This window comes from Protopterus annectens, chromosome 15.part0 (assembly GCF_019279795.1).
Source record: "Protopterus annectens isolate FY-2018-M chromosome 15.part0, PAN1.0, whole genome shotgun sequence".
NCBI classification, from domain to species: Eukaryota; Metazoa; Chordata; order Ceratodontiformes; family Protopteridae; genus Protopterus; species Protopterus annectens.
In genome coordinates, this window is record NC_056749.1 from 688,656,065 (window position 1) to 688,676,712 (window position 20,648).

Here is a 20,648-nt window from a genome sequence, read left to right on the forward strand (position 1 = left end):
CACAAACGTTTTTATAGCTTGGTCGTGGTAATGTGATCAGTAAACGTTCACCAGGAGAATCTTGTATTAGCTGCTAGTATTAGTGTGTTTTTTTCATCACTACCGTTTTTTTTAATAATAGTGCTGCTTGAAATCTGGTGTTATGCAACGTCTTAGGTATTATGTCACATATGTTCATAGGTGTGTACTAGGCTAATGGCCCTGGAGCCTTTACAAGCCTAGCTCTTATGATTACCCTGGCATCGTGCCACCTGGTTTTGTGTTGCTTCCCACAACTAACTAACTAAATACATGCATACATACGTAGAGTTCTTAATAAGGAACTGCAATTGTATCGTATTAATTGTACTGACGTTTCAAAGAAAATGAAATGTAACTGAAGTTCCAGACACTGAGGGACAAGATATCTTTAACTGTAGCTGAATTTGCACCATTGACTGCCGAGACTTTGGTTTGCTATCCATTTCAGATGAATTGGGTGATTTACTGCTACTGTCTGTATTTTGTCAAATTTTGGAAAATATATATTGACTATTGATTTGAAATAACGGTATGTATTAAACACTGGCACCTGGAGAAAGATTGTATTCCTGTGCGCGGTACACTAAAAATAACACTTAAACGTAATGGCAGATTCGGATATACAGTAGTGTGTGTGTGTGTGTGTGTGTGGTGTGTGCGCAGAGTGTGTGAGTGCGTTAAGTCTCTTAACAGAGTGAAGTACAGTATTATACTTCTAATAAATCGTTTTTTAAGTATGTGCATAGTTGTTGAACAAGTGTTAACAGTTATTCGCTGTTTTATGGATCTGCTAGATGGTTATACTGACCTGCAGTATTACCACCCCTGCTACAGCTTTCTAAGCTTTGGACGTTCCCTCCCTCTGTGACTTACATAAAACACCCAAGAGCACAAAGCAATTCTCATTCTTTCACTGTGTGTGTGTGTGTGTGTGCGTGTGTGTGTGTGTCCCTTGAGGTGAGAGTTATCTGAAAGATTGAGAAATGCGCAGGTTGGTGTTTTGAGATGCCCTCTGCACTTTCAGTTGCATAATAGTGAAGCTGACGAATATGTACTCTGCCAAAACAACTGCATGTGGGATAATTGATTCCGGGGTTTATTTATCAATTAATTAGTTAAAAGAAGTGTGGAATGTATTGAACACTTATTGGATCAAAATCGATTAAACAATAGCGCAAATCAGTTGTGATGTAATGGTTTATATGAGATCAACACAACAGCTGGTAGAAAGGTGTGAACCATTACCTATTTTAAAACTACAAGCATTACACATAACACCACAGTGTGCATCTTTTTACAGTATATCACACACACACACACACACACACACACACACACACACACACACATTCTTACATTTTCCTGTCAACTCAAGTTTCATCTTAAGAATGACCAAATTAATATAATACAAAACATCATAACATGACTTTGTTATACACACCCTTGTTGTTCAGAAAAAGACAATGACAGCCGAGTGTTGTGACACGGTTAACACTGTCGGATTGCACTTCTCGTCCTCAGGAGGTTTTAAAATTAAAGTAAATGAAGTAAAAGTTACTGTTTAACTTTTTCATAAAAAATCATTAGCATGAATCAGTATAATAAAAAATCATATTCTTCTGTTAGGCTAGGTGACATGAATAACTAGACTGCATAGTTAAAACTGTATCCTGTGTATATATGTGAGTGTGTGTCTTAGGGCTGGGGGTATACCTCTCAACTGCCCGGATTTTCACAGAATATTCAGATTTCTGCCTCAAAATTCCGGTCTGTTCCTCACAAATTTGTTGGTTTTCTGGCAAATCACTGGAATGAATTGATGAATACAATTAGTAAATAATATGCCTTATATTTGATTTTCAGACTTCATATCCTTTACAAAAATGCATTTTAATAATATCCAGTTATTCTAGTAACTGTCTAAGGTTATAAGACCGATATTTAAAATCCATTCCTATTTTGGGCCTTTGTACTCCCACTACGGCAGGCTTTTCCCAGACTTCTTGGGCTAAGAGGTGTGTGTGTGTGTGTGTGTGTGTGTGTGTGTGTGTGTGTGTGTGTGGTAGGTGGGGGCAAGAAACAAATCTGATAGTTATAGTTGCACATACGTGACCTTCCTCTTTTCAGTTACAGGCCTTCCCACACAGACTTCTTATTTGGTCTATATGTGTGGTAGAAAAACTATATTTCCAGTTAAGAGCAGACTGATACCTAACTAAGTGAAAGTACGTCATTGCGTAAAACTTGATGAAAACAAAAGGTAAATTGACACCATGCCTCTATATGAGCCATACACACATACAAACACTCTACTCTTGGAGTGAAAGCGAGCATTCACTGCTGCTTGTTACATTTCCTAACCATACCTTACCTTCTACCTCAAATACATTTCTAAGTGATTTGTGAGACCAGTAATGTAACATCTGAGAGCATCTATCGATTCGTCGGTCTATCTGTCAGCGTGGGTGTGTCTCTCTGTCTATATATCTATCTGTCTATATATATCCATCTACACACAGCAACAGATATACTCAAATGCTACATCTATACTTACATGAACTGCTCACTTTGAATATATAAACCAAATCAAAAGGTTAAAAGGTCACACGAACAAAGCATTCGGTAGAAACTGCAAGAAAAACCCAGACAAACTAGAGTTTTCACTGTGTGATGGTTTAAGGTATCACACTGAAAACTTTAACATGGCTGAGTTTTTGTCGCAGTTTCTATTATGTATGCCCTTAAAGTTCGCAAGAGAAGTAGAATATATCCTAGCACTTCATGGGCATTGGGCAGAGAAACTAATTCTGGAAATAACGTCAGTCTATATAACTAGAGGCGAAATTTGGAGGATTTCCAGTATACCTATGCATGCTGTTGGGATATGGAAGGAAATCATAGCACATGTTAAGGGTAAACCACTGACACAGAGAAGACATGCAGGCTTTGCATCTGAGGATGCATACGGGAGCATACACAAAATAGAGGCATTTAGTAGGTTGTCAGCTGTGGAAAAAACGGAAACTGTATTGCAAATGTTTGTACCTCTGTGTGATTTTATTCCTAGGATGTATCCTGTAAAAGTAGCACATCTTCCTGCAGATTTTATATTTTGTTTAAAAATCAACTCTTTATTAAGGATACAATTACTACTGATAGGTGATTTTCATAAATATTTTCAAGTTTGAACATTATTCTGTTATTAGGTAATATTAGACTAAAGCACAAACGGAAACTCTTTCAACAATCATTGTATTCAATCATAACGAAATGAATGTTCCATACGCCAAATTTTAATGTGAAATATTAAGTTCTCATGTTTATCTGCATCAAAGACTTTCCAAATCTTCAAAATATGGGCTAGCAGCAATCTAGCTATTAAATAATGGGACATCTGGTGTTATTCACGGTGCAGGAGAAATAACGCCCGGATTACTAGTGATGGGTCGAGTTTGAATCAAACATAATTTGCATGATGATGATGATTATTATTATTATTATTATTATTATTATTATTATTACTACTACTATTGTTGTTGCTGTTGTTGTTATCCCTATTTCTACTGCTGCTTCTTGCATTTAAGTAACGTTGAGGTTACTTAGCATATAATCAATGATTTTACCTCGATACCTGCATCCTTTCAGGGAAAAAAAAATCACAGCCATTTTAATAATAAACATGTCCTTATGTATTGAGTAAGCATTGTATTAATAAGAGCACCGTTTAACTGTGTCCCACGAATAAAGCCGGTTGGTTGCGCATTTCTGGCAGAGAACTGATAAAATATTTTGGAAGTATTCAGCATTAAGGGGTATCGTTTCTTTTTGCCCCCTCCCCTTTTTTTGATGCTACATATCTTCATTTTTTTTTCAGATTGCTCTGAAAACAAATTAGGACTGAGATAATAGTCACTGCTAAGAGGGTTCTGGTGGTCTGCAGTGAATGGGTACCTGATAAACTGAGCAGAAACGGGAGAGGGACTTTAGTTTAGCTATAAATTAAGCGTGGGAATTATGTTATAGTGTCTTATTTAGCATTATCTGGTTATTATTATCTAGCCATCCATTTTAAAAACATTCAATTGAATGACTGCACACCAAAACGACAAGAAAAACTAATGCAGGAAGTACCTGAGCCCAAAATCATACCCACCAGCATATCGCTGATATTCAGCTTCACACATTTCTAAGCTGTCTGGATTTAAGGGATGTCGCTGATTTTTCGCTCAAAAATTCCCCTATCCTATTACACTGACACTATTTAAGATTAATACGACAGTGGATTACATACAGAAGATAATAATTAAATGCAGTTACGGTCTATGCCACGTCAAAAATGCATACAAGTTCATGCATTCTTACTCTAGTTGCTTTCTAAGTCAAACAATATTTTTTAGACCAAAATGTAACTGATTTTAGACATTTGCCTTGATTACTTCTGCCATTCTTTACCTCTGATTTAAGATGTAAGGGGCTGACACTTCAGCATACAACGCGGATGGCCATCTATTTTTTTAATTTGCCTCTAACTGTTTAAACAACTGTTACGTTACTGACAGGCTATTTTAACAGCTTATTTCATCCATCACATGGCTTGTGATTTAGAGGTCTGCTAAGATCACAGACTTTACTAAAATCTGAAGTAATTATAAACAGCATCATACTTGTCTCAAAAGGGCTGAAAACAGGTGTACAAGGTATGCATGCAGAAATGGTCAGAATAATGTCTATCGCCTAATTACAGTTTTGTAATTGACTTGTGTCATGGACCCTAACCCACAGTATCTATATTTATCTCTCTCTCTATATATATATATCTATATCTATGTCGATCTATCTTTATCTACATGTATCTATATAATCGACTGAAATGGAAGATGGGTGCGTGTGTATGTCACACACACACACACACACACACACACACACACACACACACACACACACACACACTTGTTCACAATTACTAACGAAAATAAGGCTGTTAAATGACTAAACGATGTTTGTTTATTCTAGTTAAGAACCACTTTTACTCAAAAACAATATATATATATATAGAGAGAGAGAGAGAGAGAGAGAGAGAGAGAGAGAGCGCAATGATTCTTAATGACACCAAGACTGCAAATGTTAGTTGTACAGTAGAGCTATATGTCAAGAACGTGCTGTTAATGAATTTAGGCTTAGTTTTAATCATTGCGTAAAAAGTTATGTAAAAGGTATAATTTTAGTTGAAGTCCAAATAAGTTAGTGTTTTAAAAGGTTTACATCTTACTGGTTTTAATTTTGAGTGAAACGCGTGGGAGCACCTTTAGCTTCCTGTTTGACAAAGTTTGAACTGTACAACCATATGTGCAGCGCATTTTATTTTAGTGACGCCTATATTATAATAATGATAACTCCTGCTTGTGTTTGCAGGTTAGAAAAATGTCATTAAAAACTTTTATGCACGCAGCACAATTTGCGCGGTATGACAAGTATTAGTATGTATAAAAGATGCGTTCAACGTTGGTATTAGATACGTTATCTAATAAAAGAGAAGATAAAGAAGCTACACATTGCAAACATATAAACTCGTTAAAATGATAATCACTATTAAAATCATTATGACAAACATTTGTTTAATTTTAGTTAATAGAAAATAAAGGTAAGACATTGACAAAACAAGTCATTATGAAACATATTGTCCGAAAGTGTTTAATGTTGTGTTCTCTACACACACACGCACACACACACACACACACACACACACACACACACACACACACACACTTTTTTTTTCAAAAAGATTATTTGTTTTGTACATGTCTGTCTTTGTTATTATTTTTTTCCAAACTACAAGCCGGTTTGGTGTCCACTAGTATAAGATTCGGTACTCTACAGGTAACCTACACTAAGATATTGCGTTTGAAGCAGGGACTGCTTGTGTGAGTGCACATTCCGCCATAAAAGTTTTCGTACTAATGTATTTCTCGCCTCCGACAGCCAGCTGTCATTTTTTTTATTTTTAATGATTTGTCTTCTCTTTTATGTATTTTAAAACTGTTTTATCAGTTTGATTTTATTTATTTGATCCTTGAAAAAAATGTCCGGTATACTGAGAGCTATTTTTCATGACAAAGCTAAATATAGCTAGAACTACGAGATTACACAACATTATTGTTGGTGTACTGAATATCACTTTTTATTTGCGGTTACCATCTACAACCATGTCTCGATTGTCCCTGTTTTTCTTTGCCTCTCTCTCTCTCTCTCTCTCTCTCTCTGTCTGTCTCTCTTTTTTAGACATGTCTATGACTTGCCTCAAAATTTATTTCTTGTATCTTTTACATCTTTCAGAAATGTTTTGGTAATTTTATTTATTTTTTTTTTTTAGAAAACATTGCTGGACTAGTATGCAACAGCATAAACTGTTGCCCTTTACTATCTGACTGTTTAATGCTCCTGGCCAGTATATGCAGGACTAGAATGGATTATTTCTTTTATCTTAGGGGAAAACATAGAGGAAGAACTCTCCTCCTCCCAATGCAAGGTTCTTGCAGATTGTTAATTCTGTAATTGCTGTCAGCATCCCACATCTCTCTGTCCAGAAGTTTCACAGATGTCACCTTGTTTGGTTCAATCTGTTGCTTTACCCCTTTTGTGGATCGGTGCTGTATCGAGGTTAATGAAACAAAAAAAAAAAATCCTCTTTTAATTTAATTTTTCGTTTCAGCTGAACTTCAGTCAAAATAATGGTATCCATTAGCAGTTAGCTATTGTATCCGGAAATCAAGCTAATTCAACTCTTTATATTCTCTCAATTTCACGTCAACAGTGGAAACATTTAAAAAGTGCTCCTGAGCACAAACTATTATTCCAGTTTACTGACATTGTACGTAAGTCAGGTTGTAGGAGGCTGAGGGCTATAGCCATATCCACAAACAATGCCAATTATATTTGCTCTGATTCCGGAGGACCAGCCACAACAAATTCCTTTCATTTTTAATCAAACGCCAACGTGTGACAAACCTAGACGCTGCCAAACACATTTTAAACATTAGTACGTTGTTAATGATAAAACGACTTTGTGAAGTAACTTACCAAAGCAGTTTTAAACCACAGCATCAGTTTAACAAACTATTACATAGCACCCATCAATAAAAAGGGGGGAATCCAGTAACGAATACATTATTTCATCACAGTATTTCTCTGAAAGTTCCACACATTATTCTTTTAACCTAAAAAGTTAAGCGCTCAGTTTTTTCTGCATTAACCAATTTCCCATTTTCACTGGCCTTATCCTTCAATATGCAGTCTTAGTTATGTTATATTACACATTTCCCATCGGGTAAGTTTTCTTTTAGGGCCCAACTAATACTGACTCTCACTTTATCCAATGTAGGCGTCTGTTTTTTATAGTTCCATATTATGTGGAAGTGGTTCATATTATGTATTTCATTCCCCAGCAGTTGTCAAACACATGTTTATGTAGAGATGCGTTTAACAGTGATTGTCCTTTGCTTGAGGTATGGGTGAAATACTGAAGATTCTTAACATACCATTGATTTGTATGTGACCTCACATGCAGATAAACACACATACATGCATACGCATGTACTGACAGACATAGCGTGTTTTCACACAGCTCTCTTTGCTTTGCACACTGGTGTTAGGCATTATGTGCTATACAAAAAGCTGCCTAAACACATCCTACTGAAAAACTCACGCCAAAGTATGGAATTTTTAAGTCGTTGATATTTTTATGGTAAAACATTTTCCGTGTTGTAAATATTCTTATTTGATATGCTGTGTTGATTTAAACTATCTGCAGCTCCGTATAAACAAAGTTGATAGTGGTAAACTGGAATGTGATAACTGCATACAAAATAGCACTTTAATCAGAGGTATAAGGATGTCTTGAATGTTTAGTCTATTGCAAGTTGCATTGATTGTAGCAACAGCAGCACCAGTCCTGCAAGACTGAGCTACAATTAATTAAATCTGAGCGTCTGATTGAAATCTATATCTATCTCTGTTTGAGGAAGGGCATTTAATCTGTCCTATACAAGCCGAAGACTTTCCAGCGTGACTTTGGCTAGAACTAAGACTCCCCTGGTCATACTGTAAGATAGAGGCCTTAATAAGCAATATGGTTTTGGGGGTGTGGGGTATGATAGAGTACAGAGCAGTATTGATCCTACTGCTAATATAAATAACTGTGCTAATATCTCATGGCTAAATGGGAAATGGTTACTCAGTAGCATGCCTCTCAACCTCTAATCGCAAGAAATGTGGAGAAAGCCAAAAATAAATGTGGGGGGGGGGGGGGGTCAGGGACAAATTTGAAACATTGCTCTTATAAACTTACAAAGTTGATAGAATAATAGATTTTGTATTAGCGTGCATTTTCGGAAGGATATCAAGTCTGAAATTCGAAATATACGTCATCATTTAGTGACTTTAATCCTCAATGATTTATCAGAAAACTACATATTTTATAAGGTGCAGAGCAAAAACCAGGAGGCAAAATCTGAACGTTCTGCGAACATCTGGACTATTGAAAGGTATGTCCTGTAATCATCACAGAAAGTATCTTAAAATCATTAGGATACTAGTGGCTTCAAACAGTAAAATAGGCCCGGTGTTTCATATGGGGGGAAAAAGGAATTCCTATTGTAAACGTGCATGCATGTGCTTGGGTATTAGACTGCGCGGCGCATACGTGCGTGAGATCACACATGTCAATGTGCGTTAATGCTGTGTGAGGCTCGTGCTGTGAAATTATAGTGTGTTTAAAGAGGGGTAGGCCTAGCTGACCGTCGGCAGTACTGTTAGCACAGTTTAATGCACATTCGCATACACTTTACTTTGTTATAGTTATTATAACATTTAAATATATACATCAAACACGTGAAACTTAAACATATTTCTCTCTCTCTCTCTCTCTCACACACACACACACACACACTTCTCTCAACTGAATAAGGCACTAACCTGTTCAGAATTAGGGACGAATCTAGCAACAATCAGGGAAATGTTAGTATTATTATCTTGAGATGTTGACAATGAGTGTGAATTAATATACATGTTCTAAAGTAAAAGAAGACTAGCGCTCTATTGTCATTATTTACTTAAGTATAATACGCCCCAATTTCTCCAAAAGGGACAGAGCTAAAATATGATTAAAAATCAAGGACGTATCTGACCCCCCCCCCCCCCAACACCATACATTGTCTGCCTATTTCTCTTTCTCCTGCCAGCAGTAAACAAACGCACAGACAAGTTAAAGTTAAACACATCATCACACTGCCTGGACAGTCCGAGAAAGTGTGTCTTCAATTCTCAGCATCATATATAATTGTCTCAGCAGTGAAACTGATACTGGACATATTTTTTGCTGAATGCTTTTTTTTTTAATGGTTCACTTATAGACTTGTGCACCTCACTCAGAGCTGCTGTGAGAAGGATTTTTCCCTTTACTTTGTGGTGCAGTGACCTTAGAATTAATTGTACTAAGAAGAGGGCATAGGTGGTACAACCCCCTCCCCACTCACGGGGGGGGGGGGGGGGGTTGTGGTTTAGCAAATATCACCTTATTTTTCTGTTAGAAGTTTTTCCTGTTCATACTCTTGTCTTTACCAACATGATGTTTGTGGTAGTGTGGGGGCAAAGTCAAATGTGACATTCTTAGACTGAGGGGCTTCTTTTTGTTAGAATGTTGAAAAAAAAGAAATACCGAATTTCTTTAATTCAACATTCTAGGGAAATAATGTTGAAAAAAGAAATACTAAATTTGTTTCATTTAAAAAATAGCCTGCTTATTATTTAAGTGAAATGTTAATACAATTTTAAACCTTCCATCTGCTGTGTTTATAGCTCTGGTAACATCGGTGGGGTACGTGTGTGTTTGTGTGTGTATATATATATATATATATATATATATATATATATATATATATATATATATATATCCGCGGTAGTGGTGCTGCGGAAGCGTTGTTGCCTCACAGCAACACGTTGTCCCGTTCGGTTCTCAGCTGGAGCGTCTTCTGTGTGGAGGCATGCGTGAATGGGCATGCCTTCGTTGAAGGTTGTGCGTCAGAGCTGGTAACTCGGCACGTAAAAATTCACTGCCAAACATTAGCGGACCGGAGTTTCGCTGTGGCGACCCGTAACCGGGATAAGCCGAAAGACACAACATATATATATATATATATATATATATATATATAGATATAGATATAGATATAGATATAGATATATATGCACTTGTGTGTGTGTGTGTGTGTGTGTGTGTGTGTGTGTGTGTTCATCCACTCATGCTGAAAATACATGCTCATAATTACACCATTTTGATTTATTTGTTTAATTTTTGGCAACTTTTTTATCTTCCATGTAATAATGTGCCCACTTTTAGGTGTGCCAAAGGAAAGCACACAAAGGAAAGCCAAAGCTATAACAAACTGAAGCAGTTTAGAAATATGTTTGACAAAATCCTTTCCCTCTGTGCATGTAACTGTTCCCCAACCTTTTTATGCATTGTACCCTACTGTGTTTTTCCTGTTTCACGTTTTTTGTTTACCTATTTTCAGAGTAGGAAATGTTTGCCCAAGAGTGCTTGAGCTGAAATACAGAAATTCAAATGCTTGTTGATTTCTTCTGCTAGAGCATTTTCATTGTGTCCTGTAGCAGAAATACATGAACATTGTGCTCTTTTATTGTCATACTTACTTATCTAAATGCAGTGGCAATCAAAATGCATTTCCATGACATTTCAGGCAAAAATAAGCTAAGGATTTCCTATTACTATTAAAGAAATATCCATTTTCAAAAACATGGATAACATGCATCAACATACTTCTTTGCAACATACATGTGTATTCATGAATTAATTCACATGCTCATATGTACATGATCTTTGATCTATCTGGATTAGAAACTGTTCTCAATGTTCCTACTACATAATCTGGTTGTTTAATTAAAAAAAAAAAAAAACCTGTTTGTTAAGGGACTTAATGCTTATTATAGTTGAGCAGGCACTCAGAGGAGGCAGTGGTTTATCACCCAAACTCTAGCAACCGCTAGGTGAGACGTTATTTACCTTGCCATTTTCCACATTTCTGATCCTATAACATTCTGTCTCATGGTTTAATTTTCCCCAGGATGGATGCTGTTTTCTTACATGAGTCACCATCAAGTTCAGGACTATTTTTGCAAACATCTACCCTTTTTGCTTACTTATTATTCTTAGAAAAAATAAAAAAATACCTTTACAATGTATAAAACAAACACAGATGGAAGTGTAATGACAATCAGTGCTATTTTCTCTTATAAACATGGTTCTCAAGGACTCCCCACTTAAATGTGGAGGTGTTCAGCCTAGTCATGGGCCTGATCAGTCGAACACTAAGATTATACACCCAGATTATATACGATTGTGGGAAATGATGAGCCTGAAGATTGCCCACATAAATGCATGTAGTATCTACAAAAAAAATCTCACGGTTTTATTTCTCCAAGTCTCTTGGGTTTCTTATATCATGACAGGAATGGAGCCCATTCCTAAGTCAAAGTATGATTAAAGTTCATGAAATTAGTATTGTTTCAGTCTTTGATACTAGCCAGAAGTGCTCTTCACAGCACCCGCAGTGTGCCCAGAATTGACTCCTTCTGCAATTCATACAGAGTTACATGTAGATTGGCAACATATCTAAGTATGACTATAAATTCTTTTTATAAGACCCATTGCTTCTCCTACTATTGGAACTGTCTGGGTGTCCTTCTTTCACATTGCCCTCATTTCTGCCTGTAAATCCTGGCATTTTATAGCTTTGTGTCTCTCTGTATGCAGGACATTGTAGTGAATGGCTATAGCAATTTCAATGATCAATGCTACTTTTGTTTTCTTTTTCTGGACTAATATATCTGTTTTTCTCGCATCTGTTTTTTGAACTGTTGGCAAATGGGTGATCCCATGTGATATACACTTTATCATTTTCTATAATGCTTTGTGGCTAATGTTTCCAATGCTTCTCAGCTACTTCAATATTATAATGTTTGCACAATCCCCAATGTAACAGTCTTGCCATATTATTATGCCTTTCAGTAACCAGTCCTTCTGCTATTAGTGTATCACACCCAGTAACAAGATGTGCGACTGTTTCCAATTCTGATTTACAGAACCTGCATTTCTCTGTTTTTCTCACATGTTCAGTGTACTTTATGAACCAACTTGTACATAATCTGCTATGTTGGGCTGCCAATATTAACCTTTTGTCTTTGGGTTTAAATTCACCTCACCTTAAACATTCCTGCATTCGGTCCTGATCTACATGAGGTTGGTCTAAAAGTTCTCTGTTCTTGCAGCTATATTTATGTATTTTCCACATTTCTTGCCTTCTCACCTGATCCTTCATCTTATATTCTTTCTTTTGTTTTTTTGACACATTCAGTTGCTGCCTGATTTTCATGTACTTCTGCTTTGGTTTCCATTCCTGCGTGACACCAAAATGCTTCAGCTAAACTAAGCAGGGGAGTCATCTTAGATTTTTTTCCTCATGTCTTAAAACTTTCACTATGTTTGGATCTTGTGAGGTAAGCAGATATGTATGCAGTCCTATGATTGTGGGTTTACACACATTATCAATTTTGAGGAGGCCCATACCTCATTCTGAACAGGGAATATATAATCTTGCTATACACTGATTTTTATAAATCATTTGATAAGCATAAAGCATTTTTTCTTGTTTTCCTGCTCAACTGACCCAATATCTTTTGGGGTCAATCAATTACTCCAAGCCTGTAAATTAGGACAGGAAGAGCAAATTGGTTTATTGCCTGGAAAAAACAAAACAAAATTAACAGCAGCTTCCAAATAAAACTTGTAATCCACAAAACGAAGCAGCTTATCAGGCAAAACAATAAAGTCCTGAGCAGGGCAAGCTTAGAAAATTGTGAAAAAACCCACGGATGGCTCAGCACACTTCAGTTCACTTTATTCCACAGAAACACAGCACATTAACGTTCCACCATACGTTTTTGTTTTAAATCTGAGGAAGTGATTTTTAAAACAAAAACGTATGGTGGAGCGTTAATGTGCTGTGTTTCTGTGGAATAAGGTGAACTGAAGTGTGCTGAGCCATTTGTGGGTTTTTCACAATTTTCTAAGCTTGCCCTGCTCAGGGCTTTATTGTTTTGCCTGAAAAGCTGCTTCATTTTGTGATTTATTGCCTGGAAGTCATTCCTAGATGTCAAAGGTCTTTTCAATATTAATTTTTGTCTTCTAAAATATTCCTGTTTTATTCCCATTTGTTCATGTTTTATTGGTGATCCTTCATCTATTCCCAGATACTTATACACTCCATCTTGCTCAAGTTCCTTTATATCACATTCTTGTACATGGTTGGCTATGTCACAATAAACTAAATACACTCTTGACACAGAAACATGATTTTATCAAAACACAAAGGATTGTGACATTCTCCTATTTATGACATGTTCAGGTATGTGACAGAACTCATAAAACGCTTGGATAGGCAGAGATTGCTCGTCCAAAAATTTTCAGGTCCTGTGACATCATTTCAGCTTTAACAGTGCAACAAAGGGATCCCTATCTTCATGCCTGTGAAAATTAAGCAATTGAAGCTTGAGAGTTCAGTTTTTACCCATCAGTGGTGTAATGTAAAAGGTATGGTCCATTGCCTGTGTCCATGTTCCTCGAAGTCACTCAGAAATGTACCCTGTGATACATTCTATGGGCTAACAACAGCTACTAAAAGACTACTTTAGACCTACGCAATGTTAACATAGATTGCAAACTGGCATAACTCAGTATTGCCACCTTATTGTTTAACTCTGATCTGTTTCAACTAATAACATATTTTCTAAGAATTTAAAAAGTTTCATATTAGGGCAAAAACAGTCTTGTGTTTCTTTATGAAATTTTAGAGATAATGAAGATTAGGTTAGGGCTTCTTGAGAGAGCTGCTATAACAGATAGTTTAGCACACTGATTCTGTATAGCTTCATTGTTTCTTTCCTTTTTCATTTTTGTTTTAATGGAGTATTATTTTTAGGACATTTTCTTGGAGTTCTGAAAGTTCTAGTTCAGGGCAGAAAACAGACATTTCCCTGGATTTACTAAAATACATGTAGGCTCTCAGAATGTACACATGTACATGGTCATGTTTCCTCCTCAGCAGCGCACTATACATCTTAATTATGGCACACTGCTGAGGGACAGCACAGTAACATGGATTTTGAATCAGTGTAAGCAACACTGCAGAGGCTGTGTCATACTTATGGACTGTCCAGAAAACTTCTGGACAGTTGGTAAACACAGCACAATACCTTTTGGACCATTAACCTGGACCGAAAGATGAACAACAGATATTACTTAATGAAATTGCAATTTTAATTTTATTTACGTTTATGTGCTTGTTCGCGCAGTGCGGCATGTTGTGTGGCTATGCTTAGCATTGCTCACAGATACAGTAGACATCTGCTAGACATCTAAAAATAGAAACTGGATGTGATCAATTTTAATTAATTATTTTTTCATCTGCTTATTTGTGTAGTGCAGCACATTGCTTAGTGATGCTGAGCTGCACTTATATATATATATATACAGCAGACACCCGCCAGACATCTAAAAATAGAAACCAGATGCATTCACTTGTTGTAGTCCTACAGTGCTTAGCAATGTGCAAACCCATACAGTGAAGCTGTGCTACTCTTACAGGCACCTTTGTAGTATATGTGAAGATATACGAGTTCCCTTCACTATCCTTTAGACATAGTTTGCTCCAGTTTTCATGATGGTAAGCTGCTTGGCGCTTTTTAGAAAGTTGCAGCATGGTGTGTAAGAGTGGGAATGCAGCTGATTTAAAGGCCAATAGGTGGGAATTTTACATCATTCATTGGAGTCTTAACTTGGCTGTGGATATGCCTGGTGCTGTTGGTGAAGGAGTGCACTTTCATGCGTAGAAGTGGGGAGTGCAGGATCTAGAATTTTTTGTTAGACTCCTGGTTAAGAATTATGAACCCTGGCTGCTGCAGGGTGACTACCAGGGCTCAGAGTGTAAGTCTGAGGCCTGGGATCTTTTAGCCAGAGAGCTTACCAGTGCTACTGGTATCACCCACACTGGTGAGCAGTGTTGTCACCACTATGACGACCTAAGGCATAGAAAGAGGGGAACCTTGGACACCGGGGTCCAAGATGCTAGGGCTGGGCAAAACCACACAGATATGTAAGTATGTTTGCCAGTAATTTAGAAATATACAAGCTGCATCTGTGCAAAACTGGTATGCATAATGGTTTGATTATCTCACCTCAACTGCAGAAGAGAGGGCTCACAATATCTTGTCCCATGCAGGGTGCCTGGCCAGGATGAGGCAATCATGTGATAAGTAAAAAAACATCAAAGTAATAACTTAATGTGTAATGTAATTATACAATAAATTAATTACAAAGTTTGCAGTCTTAACAGTTAGGTATGACATACCTGGGACATCTTACTACTTTATTAATGTATCAGAGCCTACCTGAAATGGGAAAGTGACTTAAAACAAGTAGGCACACAGTACTGTGTAGTATAGCTTCCAAAGATCAGTTAATGCTGGGGTCTACCCAGATTAAGAGTCACTGTTCTTGTCCTCTCATTGTCTGAAATGTGCTGTAGGTTGCACTCAATAAACAACCAAGGTATATAGGTAATTTAACAGAAGTCCTGCACAGCTATCCACGGTCCTCATGCCAGAGTTAAAGCAACATTAATGAATAGATTTTAAAGGGTGACGGTGCTTTGTAATGTTTTCAAATAAAGTGTTCACTATTCCTGTATTCACTACATGTGTGTTCTAATCTGACACCAGTCATGTAACTGAATAAAGAATGCAGCAAAAATGTCAGAAATAAATGTAGTGCAATACACAGAGTAAGGTTCAAGCCTGTGTTCTGTCCATTCTGTTTGAAATAATGCTGTATATTCCACTCAGTAAATGAACATGGTATATGGGTAAATTAACTGAAGTCCTGCACAGCTGTCCTGTGTCTAATGCCACATTTTAAGAAACATTATTAATAAAGTTTAAAACAAGATTGTGCTTTCATAGGTAATCTTTTCAAATAAGTGTCCATTATTCCTGTAATCACTGCAAGTGTATTCTAATCTGGCACCAGTCAACTGTTACATATTAGCTAAAAATAATGCAGCAACAAATTTTAGAAATAGATGTAGTGCAATACCCAGGTTAAGGTTCAAGCCTGTGTTCTGATCATTTTGTCTGAAATATGCTGTAGATATCACTCAGTAAATGAACGGGGTATGCGTTTAGGTTAACAGACGTCCTGCACAGTCATACATGTGTGTAACTGCCAGATTTCATTTGACATTAAGCATTACAGTGTAAAAGGAGATGGTCCTTTGATAGCTAGTGTTTTCAAATAAAGTGTTCATTTTTCATGTGGTCACTGCATTTGGTTTCCAGTCTGATACCACACACAGTTATATATGTGTGTAAATGTACTATTTCATAGGTTCATACATTCATAGGTAGGTACTAGGCTATCAGCCCTAGGGCCTATACAAGCCCAGCCAAAAAGGTACCCTGGATTTTGCCACCCAAGAAAATTATTTTCATGTGCCACTGTCGAGCAGAGCCACAGAAGTGATCCCCGGAGTGAATTTCCTATTTCCCATCCAATAATCAAGATTTTTCTTGAAGAGTACTAATGAGGAGCTTTGTTTTGATATAGATAGGTAGCTTGTTCCAGAGTATGGAAAGTCTCTGGGACAGGAATCTGTCCCCTCCGGCATGTTCTGTTTATTGTGGTGGCAAGGTTTAGGTCCCTAGAGCGTGTATCTCAGAGGGCTTGGGACTTCTTTAAGTGGAGCATGTCCAACAGCTCTGGGTTTGACATAGCTTTGTATGTTAGGCAGAGATCACCTCTGAGTAGACGATATGTGACGGAGTAAAGCTGGAGTTTTTTGAGACGGTCTGCGTAGGGCATCTGTTTGAGGCTGGTAATCCTCTTTGTGAGGTATTTTTGCGGCCTTTCCAGTTGTTGTAGATGTCTTGTGAGGTACATACCAAAAGGGGCATTGTACTCTATAATGGGTTTAATGAGTGATGAGTAGAGGGGAACAATAACCTCTTTTTTTCTGGATGAGAAACCTTTTGTGATGAGGTGTGCCACGTAGATGGATTTCCTGACTACTGTGGTGATGTGATTATCAAAGTAGAGACTACTGTCCACCTGTGAACCAAGGTCTCTTATCACACTTTCAGTGTTAATTTTACTACCACCTATGTTGTAGTTCATGGGTACAGAGTTTTTACCAAAGGGGATGACAATGCACTTTTTGGCATTGAGCTTGAGGCCATGGCTTTGACACCAGGCATCTGTCTCAGTGAGGCCCTTTTGTAGGATGTCCACATCGTTAGGAGTTTCGATTATGGCTCCTAGTTTGCAGTCATCTGCGAACTTCATTAGCCAAAGACCTTCTGTGTTAGCCTGTACTTCAGTGAAGTAGATACCAAACAGGAGAGAACCCAGGACTGAACCCTGTGGTACTCCACTTGTCACTGGTCTAAAGTCGGATTTGGGGTCTGCTACTTTCACAGTGTGGGTTCTGTCAGTGACCCAGTTGGCAACCCATCTTGTGAAATAGGGATTTATACCTAGTTTAGTGACTTTATCTATAAGTAGGGGATGGTGTTGAAAGCCTTGGCAAGATCTAGATAACCTGCGTGAACTACCTTACCCTCATCTACGGCTTTGGTGACTGCTTCAAAGAAGTCTATCAGGTTTAGGAGACATGATCTGCCTTTTACAAACCCGAACTGGGTGGGGTCCAGAGTTTGGAGATTACCAATGTCTTTGGTTATAAGTTCCATGATGATACGTTCCATGGCCTTGCAGACCAGGCTCATCAGGCTAATGGGGCAGTAGTTCCTGGGGTCTGTGGTGGCTCCCTCCTTGTGGAGTGGGATAACCATTGCTGTGCGCCATTCAGCTGGCACAAAGCCAGAGGTGAGGCTATGATTGAACATGGTACTTAGGTGGGGTGCCAGTTCATTCTGTAGTTCATGTAGAATGCAGCCTGGGATGTTGTCTGGTCCCATGGATGTTGTGTTCTTGGCTTCGAAGAGTGTGTTTTTTACCTGTGCAGCCATGATTACAGGAACTTTGCATTCTTCCGGTATAGAGATGGGCTCTTTAGGGGGTGAGAGGGTGGTAAAGTTAGCACTGAACCAATCTGCCAGGATGTTGGCAATATCAGTTGGGTCTGTATATTTAGTGCCATTGTGCTGTAACTCAGAGCAGATCTGAGTGTTGCCATTGAGATTCTTAACATAGCTATAGAATACTTTGTGGTCGTCTTTAGAATCAGTGGTGATTTTGTTTTCGTAACTAGCTTTGGAGGATTTTATCAGGGATCACAGCTTCTTACTGAGGCTGACCAGGGAGCTCTTCCACTCATGGGATTTTACTCTCTTTTGCAACAGTTTCTTCCTTCTGTTGTACAATTTGTTTATGGCAGGGGACCACCAGATTGACTTTCTTTTTTTGGAGGATAGCGCCCTGGTTCTGCTTGGGATAGCACGATCCATGCACTCGTGTAAGTGCTTATAAAATGCAATTGTATAGGATTCAGTTGTCGTAACTGTATTGTCCATCTGCGTGGGTGTCATGAAGTTCACCACTTCTGTCTTAAGAGGCATGAAGTTGGCTTTGCAGAAATTGTTTACCATGGTTTCCTTAATGGGGGTTGGGGGCAGGATATGGATATCTAGGGTAATTAGCTTATGGTTGGATCGGACCAATAAGGCATTGACTTCAGGTGTGGAACACTTATGTTGGTAATGACTAGATCTAGGATATTGTTGCCCCTGGTGGGGGTAAGGATAAGTTGATCCAGGGCATTGGAGTCTATGAATTCCAGAAAGCGTTGAGCAAAGGAGTTGGTACATGAGTAGTTTTCCCAGTTACTGGTGGGGTAGTTGAAATCACCCCTTATTAGGTTGTTTGGTTGGAGACTAATATTTTCCAGTACATCCAGAAAAGAGGTGTGGGAATCCTGGGGCATGGTGGGGGATCTGTAGCAAGCTACAATTTGGAGTGCAGTTTTGCCCAGAGTTAGTTGCACTTGGATAACCTCGGGTGCATTATGCTGAGCAACTAGCCTGGAGGTGTGGATATCCTTAATGAATATGGACACACCTCCGCCTTTGGTGTTCCGGTCCAGGTTACATGGCCAAAAAGTGTGGTATGAGTTATAGCCTGGTAGTGCAGGGGTGCTCTCTGGAGCCTTGAACCAGGTCTCAGTCACTGCACAGATATCGATGTTCTCCATTTTAAGGAGTGCCTCAAGTAAGTGCATTTGAGATTTAGACTTCTAGCATTGAGTAGCATCACCCTCAGTTTTTGCTTGCCTGTTCCTGTTACAGTGGTGAATTTGTCATTTGAACCTTGCCTAAAAAAGGCATTATAGGGGTGGCTAGAATCTTAGCCAGTATCTGGAATCTCAGGGGCAACAGGTGCAGGCCATCTGTGGCAAAGCATCGTGGTTTGTCGACCATGTCATCCCAGGCAGACAGATACTGGATCCCTTTAGAATGACATCAGAAGCTTAGCCAATTGTTGAAGTCAATCATTTTCTTGTACTGCGGTATAATTCTGGGCGATGGCAGAATACTACTCGGGGCTAGGGTCATACCTGCCTGGGCTACAAGATCAGGGAGCTCTTCCATGTCTCTTTTCATGTAGTCCAGGGAGGTACATCTCAGGTCATTCACACCAACATGGACAATGACAGAGTCATATTTGTACTTGTTGTGGAGTGACCTGAGTGCGTGGGTTATGTGGCAGATCCTGGCACCTGACAGGCAGCTGACAGTAATCTTCTCCTTGTTTAGCCTGGTGAGTGGAACATCAGTGCGCCTGACTATAGAGTCACATATGACTAGTGTGTTGGGTACGTTGTTTTGCCTTATTGACTGTGGTTGAGTGGCACACAGAGTCTGTGGGTTATGTATCATTTGGGTTGTGTTGGGGGGGTGGAGGTTGCTTGCATTTCTGCTTTGGAGGTCTCTGTTGCTTGAGCTGATTATTATTGAGAGCCTCCGCGAATGTTTTTGTGCTTCTATGTGTGGATTTTGGTGGTGTAGATTTAGTGAGACTATGTGATGAGTGTGGTGTGGTGCAAGTGTTTACCTTCTCCTCTTGACTGTCAAGTTCAGTCTTGGTTGGAGAGAACTTTACCTCCAGTTTGGCTAGATAAGTGCATCTCTCACAGGTTGTAGTGTTGGGTGGTAGGAGGAGAGAGTTGTCTGTGTACATGAGGCAATTTCTACATTGCCCCAAGATGCCCAGATTCATCAGATAGACAGGAGAGAACACTGGCAGCTGACCCTTGGACATGCCTGAATAAAAAAATGTTTTCCTTTAGATAAGTGAGGAAAGTGAGTACAAAAGCTGTTTTTTTCTAAGCAAGTGAGGAAAGTAAGTACCAAAACTGTTTTCCTCTAGGTAATGAGGAGTGTTGTAATACAAGTCTTAAAGGATATCGTGTTTTGAGAATTCATTATATTCAAATAAAGTGCACATTATTCCTGTAGTCAATGCTTGTAGGTTCAAATCCCATGGC

General features: G+C 38.4%; 1 long non-coding RNA gene across 1 annotated transcript in view; it reads left to right on the forward strand.

Moving 5' to 3' along the window:
- The window catches only part of LOC122790013, a 524,509-nt gene that overhangs the window by 6,983 nt on the left and 496,878 nt on the right, over positions 1 to 20,648 (forward strand). The window lies entirely within an intron of this gene.